A 24091-nucleotide genomic window follows, 5' to 3' on the forward strand; every position below is an offset into this window, starting at 1 on the left:
TGTCCTTAAGTTGCATTTTGAAATACATATACACAAAGTTGTCATATATAATACAGTGTAAACCTGTAGTGTGTAAACCTGCGACTTTAAGGGTGGAATGGGAGAGGGAAAAGGCTGATGAATGTAGGCAATGTATAGCAAGGCCGTGCTGAGGGCGTGCCAATACAGATGCGGCTGATCCAAGTCCTGGGTTCCACTTAAGTATGTGTTCTTTAGCCATATCATTTGCACTAGCTACAAGGATAGGTGTAACTGCTGACTGATAGTGATTATTAATACGGTATAGTTATTGTTTTAAAAAACGACACATATGTGTGCTACTAGCTACCTTAGAACATGTGTATGCAAGTAAGATAGACTATGAAAATGCATCAAATGTACAATGCACATTTAGAACATCCTGGCATGCATTTACTATTTAAAATAAATGGAAAAAAATAATTATATTTTTACAGATATTTTTATCAATGAATATACTATTAAGAGTTGCTAAGTTATTATATAAAACATTTTTGTGCATGTACTTTTGCTAAGACTTTAAATTGCTCATATGCATATGCGTACCTTGGTCTCTGTTCTGTCTGTCTACATACAGCAAGTAAGGTTTAGGTAGAGCGATTCAGATTCAAATGGAAATATAACTTGAGATCTTCTTGTATTTAAATAAGGTCAGAACTATGGTCAAGTTACGCAATGTTTTTTAAACGCAAGTTGCGTCCGCATATGAAACAGTCTCATAAAAAAGAACAACTGGCAGTATCATAAATAATTTCTGTACTCCTAAAAAGATGAAAGTAATAGCTAAAGTACACTTTTGTTTTGCTTTTCTATAGATAACAATTACACACTCTCGCTCCAGAAAGATCGATTTAAAAAGGATGGAAAAAGCAGAGGCCCAGAGACCAGCTATAGCAGCCAAGGACCAGGCCATGTTTAGAGGGTTCACATTTGTCACCTCCAAGTGGAAAACCCTCCCAACGGCAACGGGCCCGAGGCAATAGCAATGCTGGTTAGAGCAATATTTTCTCCATATATGTATATATGTGTATATAATGCATATATTTTATGTATTTGTCTGCTCATGTCTAAAAGTGTGTGTGTTATACTACTACATGACCTGACACAGCTATACAACTTTATACATTATCCACACATTGTTGATTAGATTAAGCTCTTAGCACATTATTCATTTAGCATACATATCACATACAGAGGCACCAATCACTGTATGTGCCAGAGTCTACGGCTCCTTCACTCACACAACTTGCACCTGGCACACTCACTACACTATTTACCCACTTTATTTAAACACTGCCTGAAGCTCACGCTCTTTAAATTCCTGGCAAAATCTGTTAGTCTTCTATGCATAAGCATAAAATGCCTTGGGTAAGAAATATATAACCCCTGCTCCACCATCCAGAACATCAGCCAATACAATATGCAGGGACTGTGAGCAAGAGGTGGAACGCAAAGACTGCAGTCCATCACCTCACCACTCGGCAAGTTTTTCTGCTATCCACACATCTTCTGGTTTGTGTTCCATCCGGCAGCCATCTTTAACTCCACTAGTAAAACTACATGTAAACCTGGATACCTAAGAATAAGGCACTACTTCTAATCTCCTTAAAACCTACATTACAAACAAATTGCTCTTATAAGAGAAAATAAGCTATATATCATATAACAAAGTTATTTCAAGAAAACCAGAGCTCATAATCGCATAGAACTTTATTTGCAAAAGAGCTAAAAAGATTAGTTCCAGTACCAATACACAACTTTGAATCAGACCATGAAATCAAAATATTTAAACCCACAGAACAATACCAGGAAACCACACCTTAGAAAACAAAATCAGCAAGGTAGTATGGACTTAGCGGGGTGTAGCATGTAGGTCGTGGCCCTTGGGGTGAGTATTAAGCATAGCCTGAGTACGGGAGAACAGGGTCTGGTTGAATAAGCTTAGCCAGACACCACTGCTAGAGGAGTGATAAGTTTCCGGGAAGCCAGGGAATTGATGCAGGAGCTAACTTGTGTTTCTAATATGAAGGGGCAAATTTCCTGGAGGAGTATAGTAGAAGGGTAATCCCTCAGATAGACTGTAAGGGGAATATACAAAGATATTAGGGAGACAAATATGTAATAGTTCACTGTAGTCCACTGAAGCCCAGGGGATGCTACCAGAGATTCACATTCTGGTTCACTACTGGTACACAGAACGTATTTAAACAGAGTGCCAAGATGTCCAAGGGGCAGGGAGGAAGCATTAGTATGGCTGTATCAATATATAAAGGGTATTAACAATGTACAGGAGGGAAACATTCTTCAAAGGAAGAGAAATATTAGAACCCGAGGACAAGCACTGAAACTGGAGGGAAGTAGGTTCAGATGAAATTTGAGGAAAAACTACTTCACAGAAAGGGTGGTGGATAAATGGAATAGTCTCCTACCAGACGTGGTTGATGTTAATACAATAGAGCAATTTAAACATACTTGGGACAAAATAAGGATATCCTTACACAGATTAAAAGACCAAATAGGGTTTGAGGTTACCGTAGGTTCATAAAAAAAAAATGGCCAGACTAGATGGACCAAGCGGTTCTGTTCTGCCATCAAATTCTATGTTAAGAGCTGTACATATTTACTTAAGAGCTTTTTTAATACTATCTTTCCAACACACAGGCATTACGATTTTCTTCAAACCCCTCCTACTACCACAGCCACCCACTGCAACTATCCTGCTCCACACCAGCCTTTCTCCCACATCACTGTTGCCCCTCACCCTACCTCTACTTACTCTACACTGTTTCACCACAATCTGCGGGTAGTTCACCATCACTCATCCACTTCTCATCCCCTACCTTGCTACACCCATCCACATACAAACATCCCATATCCTCTTATACATACTTTCTACCCTCCTACCACTTCCTACAACAATACTTTTCCCACCCCCTTCAATAACTTTTTCACCTCAGTCAATCAACCACCCCCACTCTCTTTTTTCTTGTTCCCTTACCAGGACTGCCTAGAAGGAATGCAGATGAAAGGAAATGTAAGCAAAGACTAAACGATTGAAAGAACTTCAAGGATAACAGGTACATACTACAAGGAGAACTGATACACCCCTACAAGGAAAATAGATACACTCTTCATTTCTATACTAACTCTCACCAACAACCATAACTCAAAAGGAATACGCTGGAGATTACTAAACTAGTAATTTACTGGAGATGACTAATACCAGGAAGACACTAGAAATGGCAGATACCAGGAATACACTGGAGATCGCTTATTCCAGGAATACACTGGAGATGACAAATACCAGGAACACACTGGACATGGACTGATACTAGGAGTATGCTGAAGATGAGAGATGCCAGGAATACACTGGAGATGGTTGATACCAGGAACACACTGGAGATGGTATATACCAGGAATACACTGGAGATGATTGATACAAGAAGAATGCTGGAGAAGAGAGATACCAGCAATACACTGGAGATTATCGATACCAGGAGTATCATGGAGATGACTGAGGAATAAGACACTGAGAGAACTTTAAGGATAACAGGTACATACTACAAGGAGAACTGATACACCCCTACAAGGAAAATAGATACACTCTTCATTTCTATACTAACTCTCACCAACAACCATAACTCACCAGGAATACGCTGGAGATTACTAAACCAGGAATTTACTGGAGATGACTAATACCAGGAAGACACTAGATATGGCAGATACCAGGAATTCACTGTAGATCGCTTATTCCAGGAATACACTAGAGAAGACAAATACCAGGAATACGCTGGAAGTGACTAATTCCAGGAAAATACTGGAGGTGAATGACACCAGCAATTTACTGGAGATGGAATACACTGAATAAGACCGATACCAAGAATACACTGGACATGGACTGATAATAGGAGTATGCTGAAGATGAGAGATACCAGGAATACACTGGAGATGGTTGATACCAGGAACACACTGGAGATGGTATATACCAGGAATACAATGGACATGATTTATACAAGGAGAACGCTGGAGAAGAAAGAAACCAGGAATACACTGGAAATGATCGATACCAGGAGTATCATGGAGATGACTGAGGAATCAGACACTGAGAGAACTTCAAGGATAACAGGTACATACTACAAGGAGAACTGATACACCCCTACAAGGAAAATAGATACACTCTTCATTTCTATACTAACTCTCACCGACAACCATAACTCACCAGGAATACGCTGGAGATTACTAAACCAGGAATACACTGGCAATGACAGATACCAGGAATACACTGGAGAAGACAGATACCAGGAATACACTGGAGAAGACAGATACCGGAAAGATACTGGACATGATTGATACCAGGAGTATGCTGGAGATAACAGATACTAGGAAAACCCTGGAAATATATACTGGGGTTTGTGCTTCAGGGAGGGATAGGAATCTCAAGGGGTGGAATATAGACATGTTCACCGTCACCGAGAAGGCCAAGAAAGTTGCGACTGCAGCTAAGGCAAAGGACGGTGACATTAAGACTAGTTTTAAAACTTACCGAAATTGGTTGAGCGGAGTGTATCTGTGTATTGCCTTTCATCCTTAGTCTTGTCCCAGGGAGTACATGGAGGTGCCTTCGAATGATACATGGGATGTATGTATCATCTGGCATATGATGAAGAGTTTAGGTCAAAATACGATGGTCACCCAAATCTGTTATTCGGGTTCAAGTCAAGGCCTGGGAAAAGGTTATGGAGGAGGGGTGGGTTGACCCCTTCCCTGCGGTCATAAGGCATCCTCCGTGGCGAGGGAAGTCTGGCATGCCAGTACAGTAAAAAAGGCAATGTTATGCCTTTAATAGGGGATAATGTGAACGGGGTGCCACATGCAGGTTCGCACATACATGCTCTCTCTGTAGTGGACCCCACATGGCCAGGGATTGTGACAAAACGGCAAGAGGGGGTGGGGCAGGAGTCTCCACACCTGCTGGAGCTATTTAAGGTGGTTTCCCCAATAGTTTTTTCAAGCCTTTCCCGTGTGCTGGATTGATATCCACAGCAGGCAGAGGCAGAGTTTCTGTGTTCCAGGTTTCTTCAGGGTTTCCATTTGCTAATCAAGGGGTCCGTGGGGACCACTCAGGTCCCTAATTTAAAGTTGACATTTATGTTTCTGGAGGTCTTAGTCGAAAATGTGGGAAAAGAGGTGTTTTTAGGACATATGTGCAGCCCCTGTTCAGAGCCCCCGCTGAAAGGCATGGTGATTTCCCAAATTGATGTGGTGCCTTATTCAGCATCTATCATTCCCGCCTGGGGCTTCAGTAAATGATGCGATCCCAAAGCATTATTGCAGCATGGCCTATCAGTCTTTTGAATCTGCACTGGACTTGGTTCGTAGCTTTGGGAAAGGGGCTTTATTGGCGAAGGTGGACATTCAGTCCGCATTCCGCCTTCTCCTTTTGCACCCTGGCTCCTTTACCTTTATGGGATTTCAAATGGAGGACGGGTTCTATATGGACAAGTGCCTTCCCAAGCTCAATCTCTGCTGAGACTGTTTAATTTTGCTTGAAGGGTTATACCGATGGGCAAAATGATTTTCCGCAAGCTGGACAGGGCAACCACTGGCTTCTCCCGGCCTCAATGTCATATTCCTCTGTCCCATGAGATTAGGGAATACCTGCGGGTGTAGAAACTGTTTCACCAGAATTTCAACAGTGTCTGTGTCTGGCTCGAACTCCCAAATTCCAGTCGGGAGTTACAGGTATTCTCGGATTCCGCGGGCTCAGTTGGATTCAGGGCATACTTCGCAGGTGACTGGTGCATGTCGCACTGGCCCACTGATTGGGTCCGTTTCGGTTGTATGGCTAATTTGGCTCTCAATGCTTCCCTGTCCTGCTTATGTCTGGCAGATTATGAGGCCGGAATAAGGAGCCTGGCAGAATGCTCGTTAGCTTCTGCTACGCTGTGTAGATATCAGGATGCCTCGCGGGAATGGCTCATTTTTCAGAATGTGGTTCCCACTGGTAGTAGGGATGGGTATGATCGTATGCAGAACTTTGTGTGGGCTGGTTATAACGCCGGTAAGTCAGAGTCAGCGATGTGCGCCACCATGGCAGGCATATCCTTTTTATCTAAAATGTATGGTTTAGTTGATGTGACAAGGGGGTTCTTAATTATTAGGGCGCTGTATGGCTGGGCAAGGACACGTCCCGTTCATCCTGATGGTAGGAGATCTATTAGTCAGGTAATATTGAAAGACTTGCTAGGTGCGATCTCTGTTGTGGCCCGTGACCCATATGAAAGGGGCCCTTTTAGCTCGGTCTTTGCGATGCTCTTCTTGGCGCATTTCGGGTGAGAAAGTTGGTTGCCTCCGGGCGGTCCGCTCCACTCTCTGGGATGTTAGCAAAAGACGTTGTTCTATTCCCTCATTCACTATCTTGCAGTGTGCGGTGGTCAAAGACAGATCAGCTGGGTAAGCAGCGATGGGTTACACTGTTCCCCCTGCACAGTTGGTCAGTTTGCCCAGTGCAGGTGGTCGCTGGCTTTTCTGGACTGGGGAAAAAGGATACATTACCATGACTGGTGCATAATGATGGGTCCCCTTCACGTGATACCAGTTTAGACACCTTGGGATTGAATAGCACGCAATTTGGCACACATTCGTTTAAAATAGGTGCGTCCACGTCTGTAGCTGTAGATAGTGAGTCAGGCCCATATATTCAGGAGAGAGGCAGATGGAAGTCCACTGCATATCAGCGATACGTGAGACCCTCTCTTCTCTCTTACACTTTTCTTATCCTCCTCTTCAGGGTTTGACACGGGACTGTGTTGCTTGCTGCTCTCGGGTGCAGGGGCGCGAAGGGATTTATCCGGATTTTCCCTCTAAAGTGGACCTGATTGGCTATTGGTACCACAAGGTTTTGACGGTTTTTAGCTTCGCCTGTGTCGCCTGTCCTTTTCTTCTTCTTGTCATTCTTCTTCTCTTTCTCTTTTTGTTTCCTCCTTATCTCCATCAATTTTCCTTCTCCTTGGATTAAGTCTTGCTTGTCTCGATGTGCAGTGGCTTATATAGATAATGGCCTATGGGATTGGTATGTTGTTATGTGGTGCTATAACAGTGTTGTTTTTGCTGCAATATAGTGGATGGAACTCGCTGAAGCTCCCGGTCCTAGGTCACTCGTTTGTGCATTGGGCTGCTTTGCACCAAGCAGCTGGTAATACAGCTGCGTTTCACTGCCAAGTAGCTGTATCTTGGTTAGGTTGGAGGGGAATAAGGTGGCTGAGTTTTAAACTGTCCACAAAAATAGTGGAGAGTGGGGATCCCCAGATTTTGGTTACACATCTGGGTGGAAATGATTTCTGTCACCATATCAGTTACAGTTTAATTTAAATAAATTAGTTATTTGCCAACAAGGCAGTGTGGTGTCTTTATTATATTACTTAGGAGTTAAGGTTAAGACTAAGGTCTATTGTTTATGAAAGCAACCCTATGCATTTTACTAGAACTGAGGGATGGATTAAGGATTTGGGTACGAAATGATGAATGTGATGGCACCGACGACGACAAGCGCGACGCAAAAATCTACAATGACTATAAAAACCAAATGCAGACTTAGCATAAAACACAATAGAGATCACGACCTGCTTTTCTTACATTCCGAACCCTGGCAAAGATGGCACTTTTAGCAAAACAGTGGTATATCGCACCAGGATTATCCTTACAACTCTAGGCTATATTTATTGGACCATTATCTTCGTTAAATTTATATTCTCAGAAGGCCTATAGTCCTAGAGGTGGTGCACCCACACTATGTACTAATATTGGAATTAACAAGAGTTGGTGTGTTTGACTTGGGGCACTCAAAGGATATATAGAATATAAAACGTATTCAAACTTTATTAGTATACATTAAAAATAATGATAATAATGATATATAGATCAGAGTATAATTAGTAAAAGGAATCATAAGCTTATCTGATATAAAGATCAGGGGTAGGAGGGGTAAAATAGGGTATAAATATCTTGCTAGCACAACATACACTCAATAGTGTTAGTGATCTTTTATTTCCCTCTTTATGATAGAAGGACTTGATATATAGGAATTGAGAGGACAGCGCGTACTAGCTATTATTGCTAGTCTTAACAGTTCAGCAAGATTTTTGTCTGGTTTACATATCCATCTACATCTTTTAATATTTCACTGCTCTACTTAGTTTTACTATCATTATTTTTATATATCCTGAGCCTTAGATACCGTCAATATAATATAATTTATGTATAAATACTTTCTCATACATTTTACTAATAAATAAATGTGGATTGGAACATTAATAAATGTGTACTTTTTACAAGTGTAAGTGCGAATGTAAATGTGTGTTTTATTAATTCGTGCAATTGCGTCACTACATGTGGCATACCAATCGAATGAAAAACAAATTTTAATCAATTTAGTTTATTTCATCCTATTATTTGACTCCCACAACCCGGAGATATGTTGGTCAGCAGGGAGCTACGGCCATGGTATGGTACGAGTGCTATGGTTCAGCCTCGCAGGTAAGTTGGGCCTGCAAGTAGATAAGGTCATGGTATAGTATAGATATAGATTGTAGGCTCCTTTGAGCAGGGCTTTCTCTCCTCCTGTTTCCACCACTTTAAACTTTGCTTTCCAGCTACTCAGCCCACCTCCTCTTGGACCTTCTGCTCTCCGACTCCTCTCGCTTCTCTCTGTTCCTCTCAGTGGCTCTTAACCTGTCATCCGCGCCCACCCTTTTGTGCTCAAGTTACCAACTTGTACTGATTATCCCTCACCCTTTCTCTCCAGCTGTGCTCTGAGCTCCCAGAGTTATAGTGCTTACTGTTACTTGTACTGTGCCATTTTTTGTCCTTGTGCGGCGCTCTGTACACTTTGTGACGCAGTATAAATAAAAATTAATAATAATAATAGGTGTTGTAGTTCAGCTCTGGAGATATGCTGGGCCAGTAAAAGAAAGCACAGCCCTGGATGTACTTGGTGCTACATGTTCGAGGACCGTGGTATGGCACCGGCTGTGGTTCAGCTCTGGATGTACCTGGTACATGATGGCTGTGGTATGGTACTGGATGTGTTTTATTTCTGGATGTACTGGGTGCCACATGTTTGAAGGCCATGGTATGATACAGGTGTTGTGGTTCAGCCCTGGAGGTAACTGGAGATGCTTGGTGAGCGTGAAAACGGCATGGTCTGCCATCCAGCGGCTGGTGCAGCCTTTAATGTGGCAGGAGAACACTGTACAGGATAAGCAAACTGGGTGAACTCTACATTCATGGTAGTCGCGCGTTTGGAACCTGTGCCCTTCGAAGAGTCGGTCTAGGTTCGGTGCAAGTACAGCTTATCTGGGCTGACTTGCGGTGTGCTACGCCCAGTGGGGTGCGGGTTCTGGGATGCCTGGGGTCAGATGTCCCTTTAAGTTTAAGAAACAGTGTGCGCTTATGGATGCAAGCAGCATTCAAAAGGGAGATGTAGCAGGCAGATCGTGACAGTACCCCCCCTTTAAAGGGCGGATTCCAGACGCCCAATTACCAAAAATGTCTAAATTCGTTGGAATCATAGTCCACAATAGGGGGCCCGGCAGAAAAGTCCTCGTCCATGGGCAAAAGGGCAAAGGAGGCCATGCCAGCTGCCAGTTCAAGCACTGCAGAACCACCTCTTTTCTTACGTCCTCCTCTCTTACGGGACTTCCTTAGAGTTGGGACCTGCGCCAACTGGGTGGAGCACAAGGGTAGTTCTCAAACTGTAGTGCCGGGTAGTGTTGCTGAAAGCACCGGTGATCCACAGGATGGCACTGCAGGGGTTGGAGAAAACCTTTTGATTGCTTCCTCAACAAACCGTTGTAAGTCAAACAGGATGGGATCTTGGGTTTCAATAAAAGGATTTTCCCATTCCAAAGCTTCTCCTTTAAAATACGAAATAAGGAACAGTACACGTCCCTTAGGGTTGTTAACAAGCTCTGGTATGGAGGGCATATAAGAGGCAGCAAATTTCAGAAGAGCACAAAGTTGGGAAATGTGTCCCTCAAAGAAAGGCAACGGCTCAGACTCGGCACCCTCAGCACAGGATGACTCGGACTTGGCAACAGACCTGACAGGGGACCCGGACTGGGCGGCAGACTTGGGAGCAGGCCCGGACTGGGCGGCAGACTTGGGAGCAGGCCCGGACTGGGCGGCAGACTTGGGAGCAGGCCCGGACTGGGCGGCAGACTTGGGAGCAGGCCCGGACTGGGCGGCAGACTTGGGAGCAGGCCCGGACTGGGCGGCAGACTTGGGAGCAGGCCCGGACTGGGCGGCAGACTTGGGAGCAGGCCCGGACTGGGCGGCAGACTTGGGAGCAGGCCCGAACTGGGCGGCAGACTTGGGAGCAGGCCCGGACTGGGCGGCAGACTTGGGAGCAGGCCCGGACTGGGCGGCAGACTTGGGAGCAGGCCCGGACTGGGCGGCAGACTTGGGAGCAGGCCCGGACTGGGCGGCAGACTTGGGAGCAGGCCCGGACTGGGCGGCAGACTTGGGAGCAGGCCCGGACTGGGTGGCAGACTTGGAGGGGACAGCGCTGTGAGAAGCCTCGGAGGGGACAGCGCTGTGAGAAGCCTGAGGGCAGACAGCACTTTGAAAAGCCTGAGGGCAGACAGCACTTTGAGAAGCCTGAGGGCAGACAGCACTTTGAGAAGCCTGAAGGCAGACAGCACTTTGAGAAGCCTGAAGGCAGACAGCACTTTGAGAAGCCTGAGGGAAGACAGCACTTTGAGAAGCCTGAGGGCAGACAGCACCAAGTGGGAACTCGGGCTGAACCGCATGGACTGGCAACACGGGCTGGACCGCATGGACTGGCAACTCGGGCTGGACCGCATTGACTGGCAACTCGGGCTGGACCGCCCACTCTGGAGCAGACTGGAAGGGCAGCGCCCCCTCTGGAGCAGACTGGAAGGGCAGCGCCCCCTCTGGAGCAGACTGGAAGGGCACCCCCCCCCTCTGGAGCAGACTGGAAGGGCAGCGCCCCCTCTGGAGCAGACTGGAAGGGCATCGCCCCCTCTGGAGCAGACTGGAGCTCAGGAACAGAGACAGCGGCTGAAGACTCGGAACTGGCGGCAGCGGCTGGAGACTCGGCACTGGAGGCAGCGGCTGGAGACTCGGCACTGGAGGCAGCGGCTGGAGACTCGGCACTGGAGGCAGCGGCTGGAGACTCGGCACTGGAGGCAGCTGCTGGAGACTCGGCACTGGAGGCAGCGGCTGGAGACTCGGCACTGGAGGCAGCGGCTGGAGACTCGGCACTGGAGGCAGCGGCTGGAGACTCGGCACTGGAGGCAGCGGCTGGAGACTCGGCACTGGAGGCAGCGGCTGGAGACTCGGCACTGGAGGCAGCTGCTGGAGACTCGGCACTGGAGGCAGCGGCTGGAGACTCGGCACTGGAGGCAGCGGCTGGAGACTCGGCACTGGAGGCAGCTGCTGGAGACTCGGCACTGGGGGCAGCGGCTGGAGACTCGGCACTGGAGGCAGCGGCTGGAGACTCGGCACTGGATAGCACGGTAACAGGAGACTCGGGTGCAGAAGCTGCGGCAGCAGGCTCACGACCGGGCACAGTGGCAGCAGGCTCACGACCGGACACAGTGGCAGCAGGCTCGGGACCGGACACAGTGGCAGGAGACTCGGGACCGGACACAGTGGCAGGAGACTCGGGACCGGACACAGTGGCAGGAGACTCGGGACCGGACACAGTGGCAGGAGACTCGGGACCGGACACAGTGGCAGGAGACTCGGGACCGGACACAGTGGCAGGAGACTCGGGACCGGACACAGTGGCAGGAGACTCGGGACCGGACACAGTGGCAGGAGACTCGGGACCGGACACAGTGGCAGGAGACTCGGGACCGGACACAGTGGCAGGAGACCCGGGACCGGACACAGTGGCAGGAGACCCGGGACCGGACACAGTGGCAGGAGACCCGGGACCGGACACAGTGGCAGGAGACCCGGGACCGGACACAGTGGCAGGAGACTCGGGACCGGACACAGTGGCAGGAGACTCGGGACCGGACACAGTGGCAGGAGACTCGGGACCGGACACAGTGGCAGGAGACTCGGGACCGGACACAGTGGCAGGAGACTCGGGACCGGACACAGTGGCAGCAGACTCAAAGCTGGAGGCAGATGATGTAACCTCAGAGCTGGAGGCAGATGATGTGACCTCAGAGCTGGAGGCAGAGGCTGGCACCTCGCAACAGGAGACAGAGGCTGGCACCTCGCAACAGGAGACAGAGGCTGGCACCTCGCAACAGGAGACAGAGGCTGGCACCTCGCAACAGGAGACAGAGGCTGGCACCTCGCAACAGGAGACAGAGGCTGGCACCTCGCAACAGGAGACAGAGGCTGGCACCTCGCAACAGGAGACAGAGGCTGGCACCTCGCAACAGGAGACAGAGGCTGGCACCTCGCAACAGGAGACAGAGGGAGTTAGTGCCTATGGACAGGCGGCTGGAGCTTGCTCCTCAGGACAGGCGGCTGGAGCTAGCAGATTGGGTCTCTTCGCAGAGAACAGGAATGCTGGAGCATAAACAGATTTGGAGTGCAGAGAGGAAACAACAGTTCAGTAAGCTGATGTGGTCTACGGATGGGACAGTCCTGCAAGAAATGTGCATTGCTGGCACAGTAGAGACACAACTTGTTTATTATTCTGCGACGCCGTTCCTCTTCGGTCAGATGGGGGCGTGGACCACCTGTGAACTGGGAATTTGTTACCCCATAGTTCTTAGAAAACAGCAAACTCGTAGAAGCACTTTTAAGAGATGCCGCTTGCACAGGTTCATCAGCAGAGAAGGTGGATTGAAACAGATCAGCAGCTTCTGAATTAGGAGGGACAGAATCTGACAGTCTCCTGAGTGGGTCCAAAAGCAACGTAGCAAATTTAGCCAGCTGGGAGCGAAGCAAGATAATGTCCATCTGTAAAGTTTGTAGCAGTGGCAATTCCAAGTTTGGTAAAACAGACATGTTGCAGAAAACAAATGAAAACTTGATTGCAGAGAAAAGGTCCCAGAAATAAAAAACTTTCACCTGACTCCTAAGCTGTTTTTTGGGCTGGTTATACTGTCACGGTTGCATACAGGAATACAGCTGGGAGCCACGAATATGGTGAAAACACTCTGTGTTTATTTGCAGAAATGTACAAAGCAGGTAATCAAGTCTGTAGAAATAAATACCAGGGGCAAGCTGATGCAGGAAATGATATGATTGTTCAGAAACCAGCAGGTAAACATTTAATGCAGGGAACCAGGATGTATGAACAGATTTCCAAGCAGCATGAACCAGAGGAGCAAGGCAGGAGGAAGAGTCCACAGGCTGCAACAAGGATATGACTTCACAGGATGGAACAACAGGAAATGACATCAATAACCAGCAATGTGTGCTGGGAGTGACAGGTATATAAAGGGAAAAATGAGACCACACCCAGGTGCATGGGATAATTAGTGAAGCAGCAAGGTTAACCCCTAATGCACACAAATAGGGCACAATAGCAGCATCTCTGGTGAATGAAGGTACTGCTGATTGAAATGGGACACAGCCGAGAGAGAAGATGAGGAAACCGCTCATGCAGGACACTGAGCGTGCCTTACTGAGGTAAGAGTGTCAGCAGGTCCAGAGTAGATAGTAACCCCAGTCTTAATGGTTGAAGCTAAATACCCATAAAGTGGTTTGTTGGGAAACGTCCTAAGAAACTTTCTTAGGAGTTTGGGAACAAGAACATCAGTGGCATCAAGACAGGTATGTTCTTTTGAACCATAGCCTTCCAATCCACCAGATACTGAGTCTTTCCCCAAGAACATCTGAAATTTAGAAGCCGTTCAAGGAGTCTTGATAGTAGAAGTAGCCAAGGCTAAGGATGAAAAAACAATAATAAACGGCAGTTTGAGTAGGGAAATATCATGGTGTAGGGAAATATGGAAAGAATTAGAAATACGGAAAAAAGGGGAAGCTTAAAGACTACCTGATTGATAAACTTTTTATTCTCAATGGACCAATGTACATAGGTGAAAGTTTCACACCAAAGTGCTCGTAAGTGAAGATTATGGGTTGACAACCAAACTATGTTTCCTACTTTCAAAGATGTAGCAGCGCAACGTTTCTTGTCAAAGAATTAAAAGCAAATGGATGCATTCTTTAGACTCTCCACCGCTTTAGTTCAGATGTAAAAGTGGTGACACAGAGAGCCTTTTTTACGCCCCATGGTGGTATAATTTCATCGTGCACCGTCCTTCTGTCAGAATGCAGAATTCCAAATCCTGGGATAAAGCTATAAAAGTCCCCTCCTATTCTCAACAAATTGCCAGTGCAACACTTTCCTAGTTCCTGGCACTAGCGTACCACTGTTGTTGTTTATCTGCTGCTGCACAGACTTCAGCCATTACCATCTGTTGCTGCTCAAACAGTAGATATTTACCCCTCGTGAGGATGAAGCTTTCTCCTACGTTTTCTTCTGATTCACCTTTGGCCATTAAGGGTAGTAGGTTACTGCTCTAAGTCTTCCAGGTTCTAGATACTTCTCTGTATCTCTAGGTACGGGTTTCCAGTACCAGGTTTGACTAGGTTGTGGGTTCTGGGACGGCCTGATCCCTTTGGGTTTGCTCATCCCGAGTTCCTACTTTCTGATGCAAGTCCTGAGTCCTGAGTTGCTCGGGACCAGTTCCAGGTTTATTCTGTCCAGGAGGTAGCCTTTCCAGTCTTGGTACAATAATCCTCTGAGTTTCTGGACATTGGGGGGTACTGAGTCTCTGGCCGTTGGTTCTGTTTCTCTGTTCCCGCTTCCAGGTTCCAGTCTTCCAGTTCTAGAGTTATTCAACTAGAGAGTCCAGTCCAGTATTGCTCCTCCTGTCATCTGGTAGTCACAAATAGAGTACACCTTCTCTCCATGAGAATCCGGCCTCCTAGTTTCCACTTTACCTCTGCTACAGCTAGTCCCAAGGGTCCCGAGACGGATCCCAGGAACCCTATTGCCATGACAACACTCACTTTATTACCCTACACCCACCACCCCAGGGGTGTAGGAAGAGCCTTAGTATTTTCAGCACAGGGCTGGTTCTTCCTAACACAATTTTTTGTGGACCTCACTTCCTACAGATTTCAGCCCCGTGCTGTATAGCTTGGGGTTGGGTTGCCATTATGGCAGGGGGACACTCGACAGGGGTCTATAGTGCCATCCACTCCAGCTGGTTGGCCTACTGCTGGTTTTGGTAAAATCAGATGGACTCCCTGCATTTTTTTTCTCCTAATTTCACAGCAACCAGCACTATCCTGGCAGCACTAGGATTAATAGCATTAGGAGGGGGGACTCCACGTGTTTGTTTTAAAGCAAACTGTAATGCCACCTGCTCCGCTGGATCAGCAGGTTCTGACAGGTATGTATGTACCTGCAGCGCCTGAGTACTACAGAGGCCTGCACCCGAATTCAACAGGTCACGGATCTTGTGATCTGTGGCTTGATGAATTCGGCCTCACGGAAAGCCAAAATATGGGCGGGTTGTGCTCAGAATATGTACCCTAATCAATCAGGCCCGCTGAAACTGAAAGAAAGTCTCTAATGTCCTGCCAAAGGGATGACTACCAATAATCCTGATAAAAACATTACAGAGTTTTCCGAAACCCAGATTGATCAGAAACCGGGAGGAAGGAGCCCAATACATAGACTTTTTCTGAAGTTTCGAAGATACCAACATCTTGCTCTGCGAAGCAGTAGTAGAGGGAGTTGTAGATGTGACAAGCAGACACTTAAGATCTAAAGTAGGATGGTTCTCCAAAATGTAAGCATCATGGTCACTTTGAAAAGAGTGGGATAAGGTGTCAGCCTTACGATTTTTACTACTCGGTCTAAAGTTAATACGGAGGTCAAAACGGGAAAAAAAGGAGAAACCACTGGGCCTGTCATAGGTTTAGACACTGAGCAGTTTAAAGTATGCCAATTTTTTATGATCCATAAAGACTCTTACAAACAATAAGGAACTCTCGAGAAGATATCACCATTCTTTGAATGCTAATTTCATAGCCAATTTTTCTCCTTTGATATGAACTTAACAAGAGAATAAACTAAGTTTTACTAATAAAACTTCTTCTACTAATAAACAGAAGTTTTTCAGCAGAAGATCTTTGAGAGAGGATGGCACCCACTTAAAACGAAGAGGTATCAACCTCTAGGGAAAAAGGCTGTGAAAATTCTGGTTGTTTGAGAACCAGCACCGTAGAGTATGCCTGCTTTAGAGAAAGGAATTCTTCTGTAGCTGCAGTAGTCCAAATCCTGACCCTTTTTGTGTGAGATCAATGATGGGAGCTGTCAAAGAGGAGTACCTGTGAATAAAAAACAATACTTCCTATTGCTTTGCTTATCTGCTATATTATATAATACTTGACAATTGATAAATAGCTACTCATAGGTACATATGAACATTGATAACTTATATGTCTATATGCCTATTGTCCACAGACTTTCCAATTCTGGTGTAATCAGTTCATAAAAATTAGCTCTGAGGCAATCAGATGGGGCTGAAAAGCAGTCTCTCAGGAGCAGGGCTATCACGCGCCGGGTGATCAGGCAGTGCACCCGACACCCGGCAGACTTATCTGTCTCCGCCACTCCGCTCCGTCCTGGGCGCCGCCATCTTGGATCCGGGCTGTGTTAATACTTCTCTCTTTCTCTCATTGGTGTATGGCTGTGGCGCCCAAATTAAAAGGCACCACCTCACTACCTACAGTGTCTGTTCTTTGAGTCACCTCCTGGTGGTAGAAGTGGCTTCCCTGCGTGTCCTGTCTACACTCTTGTCTGCAGAGCTGACGCTCACCTCCTGCATCTACCATACTGTTCTCTGCAGAGCTGACGCTCACCTGCTGCATCTACTATACTCTTGTCTGCAGAGCTGACGCTCACCTCCTACATCTACCATACTGTTGTCTGCAGAGCTGACGATCCACCGGCTACATTTACTACACCGTGGTCTGCAGAGCTGACGCTCACCTGCTGCATCTACCAGACTGTTGTCTGCAGAGCTGACGCTCCGCCTGCTACATTTACTACACCGTGGTCTACAGAGCTGATGCTCCATCCGCTGCATCTACTATAGCTTTGTCTGCAGAGCTGATGCTTCACCGGCTGTATTCTTATACGGTCATCTGCAGAGCTGACGCTCCACCTGCTGTATTCATATTCTGTTGTCCACTGAGCTGACCCTCTACAGTTGTTCTAGGCTGATTCTCTCCACTCCTGCTTTGTGTGGTAACCGGCTAGACTACAGAGGTGACGCTCCATCCAGTGCACCTGTATTCTGTTATTGCAGAATTGACGCTCCATATCCTGTTCCTGGGTGTCTACCTAGTGTTGGGACCGCTGGCTACTCCTCCTACGGTCCTTTCTCCTGTAGCCTTCCAAAGGGCTTCCGTTCAGTACTCATAGTGGGGGCCGCGACCTGCGAGTCAGACGCAGCTAAGACCATACTGGTTCCTGGTGAACACCATCTCCTCGTTAGACTCCGCGCTTTGCTAGAGTAGTGCAAAACTGTACGAACCGTAGGATTCGCTTCATTAACTTTCCTTGTGTGCTCCTTGTGTGCTCCTTCTACTATTCCATCACCCTCTGTACCTCTTGTCCTGCTTCCCTAGCCCTATTTTCTTAAGCTTTGGCCTACTTCTTGCTGATTTCTACCATCACTTTTACTCATTGTCCCAGAAATAATTTGATTTGCATTACCATGTTACCATGTGTCTGTGTATATATATATTGTGGCAAGAGCCCGCTACTGCAAAAGCACACACGAACAACAACTTCCTTTTTATGGTGCTTTATTGTCAGGATGGTAAATGTTTGACACCGTATACTTGTACAGTAATCATGGAGACCCTAAACACTAGCTATACATAGTCCAGCTCTCTCTCAGGACCAGCCAGCTCACCCAGCATTGGTCTCTCTAAACAAATGAAACAAACAAGCTTTTATACATGATGCTCCTCCCCCAGCCTTAGCTTGATGGACAGGTGACACACCCACCTTCTCTTTAAAAGAAAACACCCATCACTGCCTCTGCACAACCAGACATGCTCTGTCTGTTTGCTGAGAGGAAGGATTTCAGATCATGTAAGTTGAACCAAATTTAAACTATTGCTTTTCATACATAAGTCTTCACTCTAGATGCCTTACTGCACAAATGTTTTACTCTACTTCACTGCTTTCTCTGTATATTGCCAACTAAATGCCTCCTTTCGTTACATATCCCTCCCCCTAGCGTCTCCAAGTCGGGGGATGCGGACTTCGCGAGGAGCGCATATTTTCATGACAATGCATCTGCATTCTTGTGCAGAATCCCAGGTCTATGTTCTACTGAGAACTTGAAATGTTGTAGTGCCAAGAACCAGCGGGTTACCTTGGCATTTACCTCCCGGTTGCTCTGCATCCATCTCAATGGTGCATGGTCTGTTATTAAGGTGAACTCTCTGCCTAGGAGATAATAGCGCAGAGCTTCTGTAGCCCATTTTATGGCGAGACATTCTTTCCCCACAGTGGCATATTTTTGTTCCCTTGGAAGCAACTTACGACTTAGGTACAGGACAGGATTTTCTACTCCATTCTTCTCCTGTGACAAGACTGCACCTAAGCCAACACCAGAAGCATCAGTTTGGAGGAAGAACCTCTGTGTAAAATCCGGTGCTTGTAGAACTGGGGAGGAACATAGAGCTAACCGAAGATCAGACCAGGCGGTTTCTGCAGAATCAGACCAGGTTAATCTATCTGGACAACTTTTTTTTAACATGTCCGTAAGTGGAGCAGCTCTAGTGGCGAAGTGGCTTACAAACCGCCTGTAGTAACCTACTAAGCCTAAAAAGGTTCTTAACTGCGACTTTTTTCCTGGTCTTGCCCAATTTTTGACTGCCTCCACTTTGTCTAGCTGGGGTTTTACATGCCCTCGACCAACTCATGGCTATGGCACATTTCTCTGGGTTAGCTGTTAACCCTGCTGACCTTAAAGAAGCTAAGACCGCCTCAACTTTGGCTAAATGTGATCCCAAGTCTGGGGTATAAATCATGATATCGTCTAAGTAAGCGGCTGCATAAGCTGTGTGAGGTCGTAGCAATTTATTCATGGCCCTTTGGAAGGTGGCAGGTGCCCTATGCAACCCAAAGGGTAGGACTTTATATTGATAGAGAACATCAGGGTTGGAAAATGCAGTCTTTGGCTTGGCCGTGGAAGTCAGGGGAACTTGCCAATAACCCAATGTTAGATCAAGGGTTGTTAAATAATTGCTACCAGCAAGATTTTCCACTAGTTCATCCACACGTGGCATCGGATAGGCATCAAACTGCGACATACTGTTTAGGCGCCTAAGGTCATTGCAGAACCTAATTGTCCCATTGGGTTTCGGGACAAGCACAATGGGACTATTCCATTCACTAGTGGACTCTTCAATCACATCTAACTGGAGCATCTTCTCGACCTCCTTTCTTACGTCCACCCGTCTGGCTTCTGGAATACGATACGGCCTCTGCTTTATAATGACTCCTGGCGCAGTGACAATGTCGTGTTCGATTAAGGTAGTGCGCCCAGGAATGGAAGAGAAGACATCCCTGTTCCAACTAACCATTTCTTCAGTCTGTTGTCTCTGCTGAATGGACAAAGCTGGCTCTATGGGCACTTCAGACTTTTCAATGGCAGTACTCACTACCTGAGGAGAGGTTTCCTCATCATGCCAAGGTTTAAGGAGGTTGACATGATATATTTGCTCCTCCCTTCTCCTACCTAATTGGCGGACTCTGTAATTGACAGGACCGACAGCCTCTAGAACTTCATATGGACCCTGCCAATGGGCAAAAAGTTTGCTTTCCTGGGTGGGAACCAGGACTAGGACCTTGTCCCCAGGCTTGAAAGATCGAACAACAGCACTTTTATCATAACTTTTTCTCTGTCGTTCCTGAGCCTCTTTTACATGTTGCTGCACAATGGGCCATATCTTTCCTAGCCTCTCATACATTTGTGACACAAATTGTACCAGATTTGGCTCCCTGGGACCGTGCTGCTCCCACCCTTCTTTTAACATATCCTAGATACCCCTGGGCTATCTCCCAAACAATAACTCAAAGGGACTAAACCCTGTTGAAGCTTGAGGTACCTCACGGATGGCAAACATCAAATAGGGAATAAGAGTGTCCCAATCTTTTTTCTCTTGAGCCACTGCTTTCCTGAGCATGTGCTTTAATGTGCAGTTAAAGCGTTCCACCAAGCCATCTGTTTGTGGATGGTATACAGAGGTGTGAAGCGCCGTAACCCCTAGCAACTGGCACATGTCCTTCATCAGTTTAGACATGAAAGGAGTACCCTGATCTGTGAGAATTTCTTTGGGTATTCATAACCATGTAAACATCAATACAAGTTCCTTAGCTATGGTGCTGGACTTTATGTTTCGTAGGGGAATTGCCTCTGGATATCTGGTTGCATAGTCAAGCACCACTAGTATATATTGGTGCCCACGTGCAGATTTTTTCAGTGGCCCCACAAGGTCCATAGCTATCCGTTCAAAGGGAACTTGTACTATTGGTATCGGAATGAGAGGTGCCCTGTACATGGGTTTGGGACAAGTTCTCTGACAAATGGGACAGGACCAGCAATACTTTTTCACTGCCATGTGTACACCGGGCCAGTAAAACCTAAGCAGAACTCGTTCCCGTGTTTTATCCTCCCCTAGGTGTCCCCCACAGACATGTGTATGTGCTGCTTTTAACACTAAGGTTACATGGACCTGAGGAACCATTAATTGTTCTACTTTATCCACCTGTACAGTAGCAACTCTATACAGGAAATTATTTTTAACAATAAAATATGGTATACCTTCTGCAGGCTGGGCGGCTTTCACTACCCCATTTACCTCAGTCACACTTTTAAAGGCATGTTCCAAAGTGGCATCATTAAGTTGGCCTCGAGCAAAGTCCTGCAGAGGAAACAAAATTGGTATTGCGGACCAGTCCGGATCCTTACTGACAGGCGGGGTGGGCTCATCTGCGACATCAACGACCAATGCTAGTTTGGACTGTCCATGTTTCCCCGCAGGTGGATGCTTTTGTGGAACTCCTGCTATGACTCCCAGGATGGCATTCCGGTTTGGCGGTTCCCAAAGATCGATGTCCAGATGCTGTGGATTCTTAGGCGGTTTCTTTAAGACCGGGCTTCCGACCGTTGCATCAGTTGCCGGCATGTCCGGCCGGATCCGCTCACCGAGGACATCATTAAACAGTGGGAAGTCTCGCCCCAAAATGAGTGGATATGGGGAGTTTAGGTGCTATGACAGCTACCATCATAACAGTTTTGTCTTTGAGTGGGACTGGTAGTATTGTTCTTTCATACTCCTCTGTCGTGCCATGTACGCAAAGAACCTTCACTTTGGGCAACCAAGAAGTTATGGTTTCGGGTAAGGCAGAGCTGGAAACCAATGAGAGCTCACTCCCCAAGTCAACCAAGGCCAGAACAAGGTTTTGGTTGATTAGCACAGTCACCCGGAACAAACAAGGACTTCCTGATGTGGGACTCATGGTAAAACAGCTTGGAAAAGCAGGCCAAATATGTGCCACGGAACAGTCCATGGGTTGCTGTAGTTTAGGACACTCTGCCTTAAAGTGGCCTGGCTCACCACATTCAAAACACTTCAGATTAGACAGCTTTGCACCTGGCCCTCTGTCCGTAGCAGTTTTGCCATTGGGCCCTGTGGCAAGGATTGTCAAACCTGGCTTTTGGCGTGGCAGCGGCTTTGGCACAAATGCAGGTTCTTTAGTCATTTGCTGTAGCGCACAAAACCTTTCTACCATGGTGGCAAGCTCTTCATAAGTTTGTGGGTCTGATTGCAGCACCCACCTTTGCAAATTGCGGTTCAGCCCCCAGATGCAGTGATCTATCGCCAGAACTTCAATAATCCGAGAAGGCAAATTCTCCTCAGGCTGCATCTAGATCCATATAAGCTCGCTGAGCTTCACCAGTCAGATATGGCGCCAGTCTCTCAGCCCAATCTTTAGGAGGCCATTTTGCCCTTTTTGCAAGTCTCTCAAAGGACACCAGATATGCTTCTATGTCATCACCTGGCGACATTTTCAGGAGAACAGGACCAGGTGGTTCATTTCTGTCATGCCTCACCTGGCTTAACTCTTCTCTTAAGAGCCTTGTGTTTTCCACCTGTGCCTCGGCAACTCGTAGCATCTGAGCTTGCTGCTGTTGCTGCACAGCGGCCACATTCACGAGGGTTTTCAGTACTTCCTCCATGTTGACGTCTGCACGGGTTGGGTAGTGGAAACTTGCTTCCCGGAGCATCCCACTCCTGACACCACTTGTGGCAAGAGCCCGCTACTGCAGAAGCACACGCGAACAACAACTTCCTTTTTATGGTGCTTTATTGTCAGGATGGTAAATGTTTGACACCGTATACTTGTACAGCAATCATGGAGACCCTAAACACTAGCTATACATAGTCCAGCTCTCTCTCAGGACTAGCCAGCTCACCCAGCATTGGTCTCTCTGAACAAATGAAACAAACAAGCTTTTATACATGATGCTCCTCCTCCAGCCTTAGCTTGATGGACAGGTGACACACCCACCTTCTCTTTAAAAGAAAACACCGATCACTGCCTCTGTTTGCACAACCAGACACGCCCTGTCTGTTTGCTGAGAGGAAGGATTTCAGATCATGTAAGTTTAACCAAATTTAAACTATTGCTTTTCATACATAAGTCTTCACTCTAGGTGCCTTACTGCTCAAATGTTTCACTCTACTTCCCTGCATTCCTCTGTATATTGCCAGCTAAATGACTCCTTTTGTTACTATATATATATATATATATATATATATATATATATATATTGTTGTTTTTTGTTTGTTCCTGTATCATGTTCTGTTATGGCTCTCTGTTTCCTGTATATGTCATGTACGGCACTGCGGACCCTTTGTGGTGCCTTATAAATTAAAGATAATAATAATAATAATGCTTCCCAATTTGAAAATAATAGTCCTAGCAGTACTTAACTCCTCTAATAATGAAAGGACAGATCCCCAGCACAACTGGAATGTGAATGTAAGTTTCTGCAGCATATTGTCTCGCTTCTATTAATACAGCTCCAGAAAAGCTGTATTAATAGAAGCAGTCAAATGGATTAGCAAAGCCGTAACTGTAAAGAATCTCAGGTGAATGTATGGGCAATATAACTACACTGGCGTCACTGGACAAGTTTCTCTGCCCCTTTCAGTAGGTGGTTTCTTCAGAGGTGTATAAAGCATGTATATTATTATTATTATTATTATTATTATTATTAATTTTTATTTATAGTGCGCCACAAAGTATCCGTAGCGCCGTACAAGGACAAACAATGGCACAGTACAAGGTGAAACAGCACAGTACAAGTAACAGTAAGCACTAAAACTCTGGGGGCTCAGGCACAGCATGAAAGAGAGGGAGGGAGGGGAAAAGTGAGTACAGGCAGGTAACTATGGCCCAAGAGGGTGGGCACGGATGACAGGTTGAGAGTCACTGAGGGGAGCGGAGAGAAGCGAGAGGAGACAGAGGGCAGAGGGACTGAGAGGAGGTGAGCTGAGTAGCTGGAGAGCGCAGTTAAAAGTGATGGAAACAGAAGGTAGGAGAGCCCTGCTCAAAGGAGCGAACAATCTAAAGGGAGGGGAAGACAGACAGACACATGGATGAGACGGAGAGACGGGAGGAAGGGGTAGAAGGGAGGAAGGGATGAGAAAGAGAGGTAGCCGACCGGTGGGAGTTTAGGCATGAGACTGGAAGGCTTTAAGGAAAAGGTGGGTTTTTAATGTTCGTTTGAAAGAGGACAGATTGGCTCTTTATTTATAAAAAAAAGGCACCTTTATTTATCTTATGGCTGTCCATAGTAGCCAATCATTCACATTTAGACAAGACTGTATCAAAACAACAGCCCGATCTGTCATTCATCACACGGGACAGATTGCACTAATCCTATTACTTGTTGACAAAATAGTAGGTATGCACAGGCTTGGTTTTCTGAAAACCGATCCCCCCTAAACATCACAAATCTGAGTA

The sequence above is a fragment of the Mixophyes fleayi genome, chromosome 3 (assembly GCF_038048845.1).
Source record: "Mixophyes fleayi isolate aMixFle1 chromosome 3, aMixFle1.hap1, whole genome shotgun sequence".
Taxonomy (NCBI): domain Eukaryota; kingdom Metazoa; phylum Chordata; class Amphibia; order Anura; family Limnodynastidae; genus Mixophyes; species Mixophyes fleayi.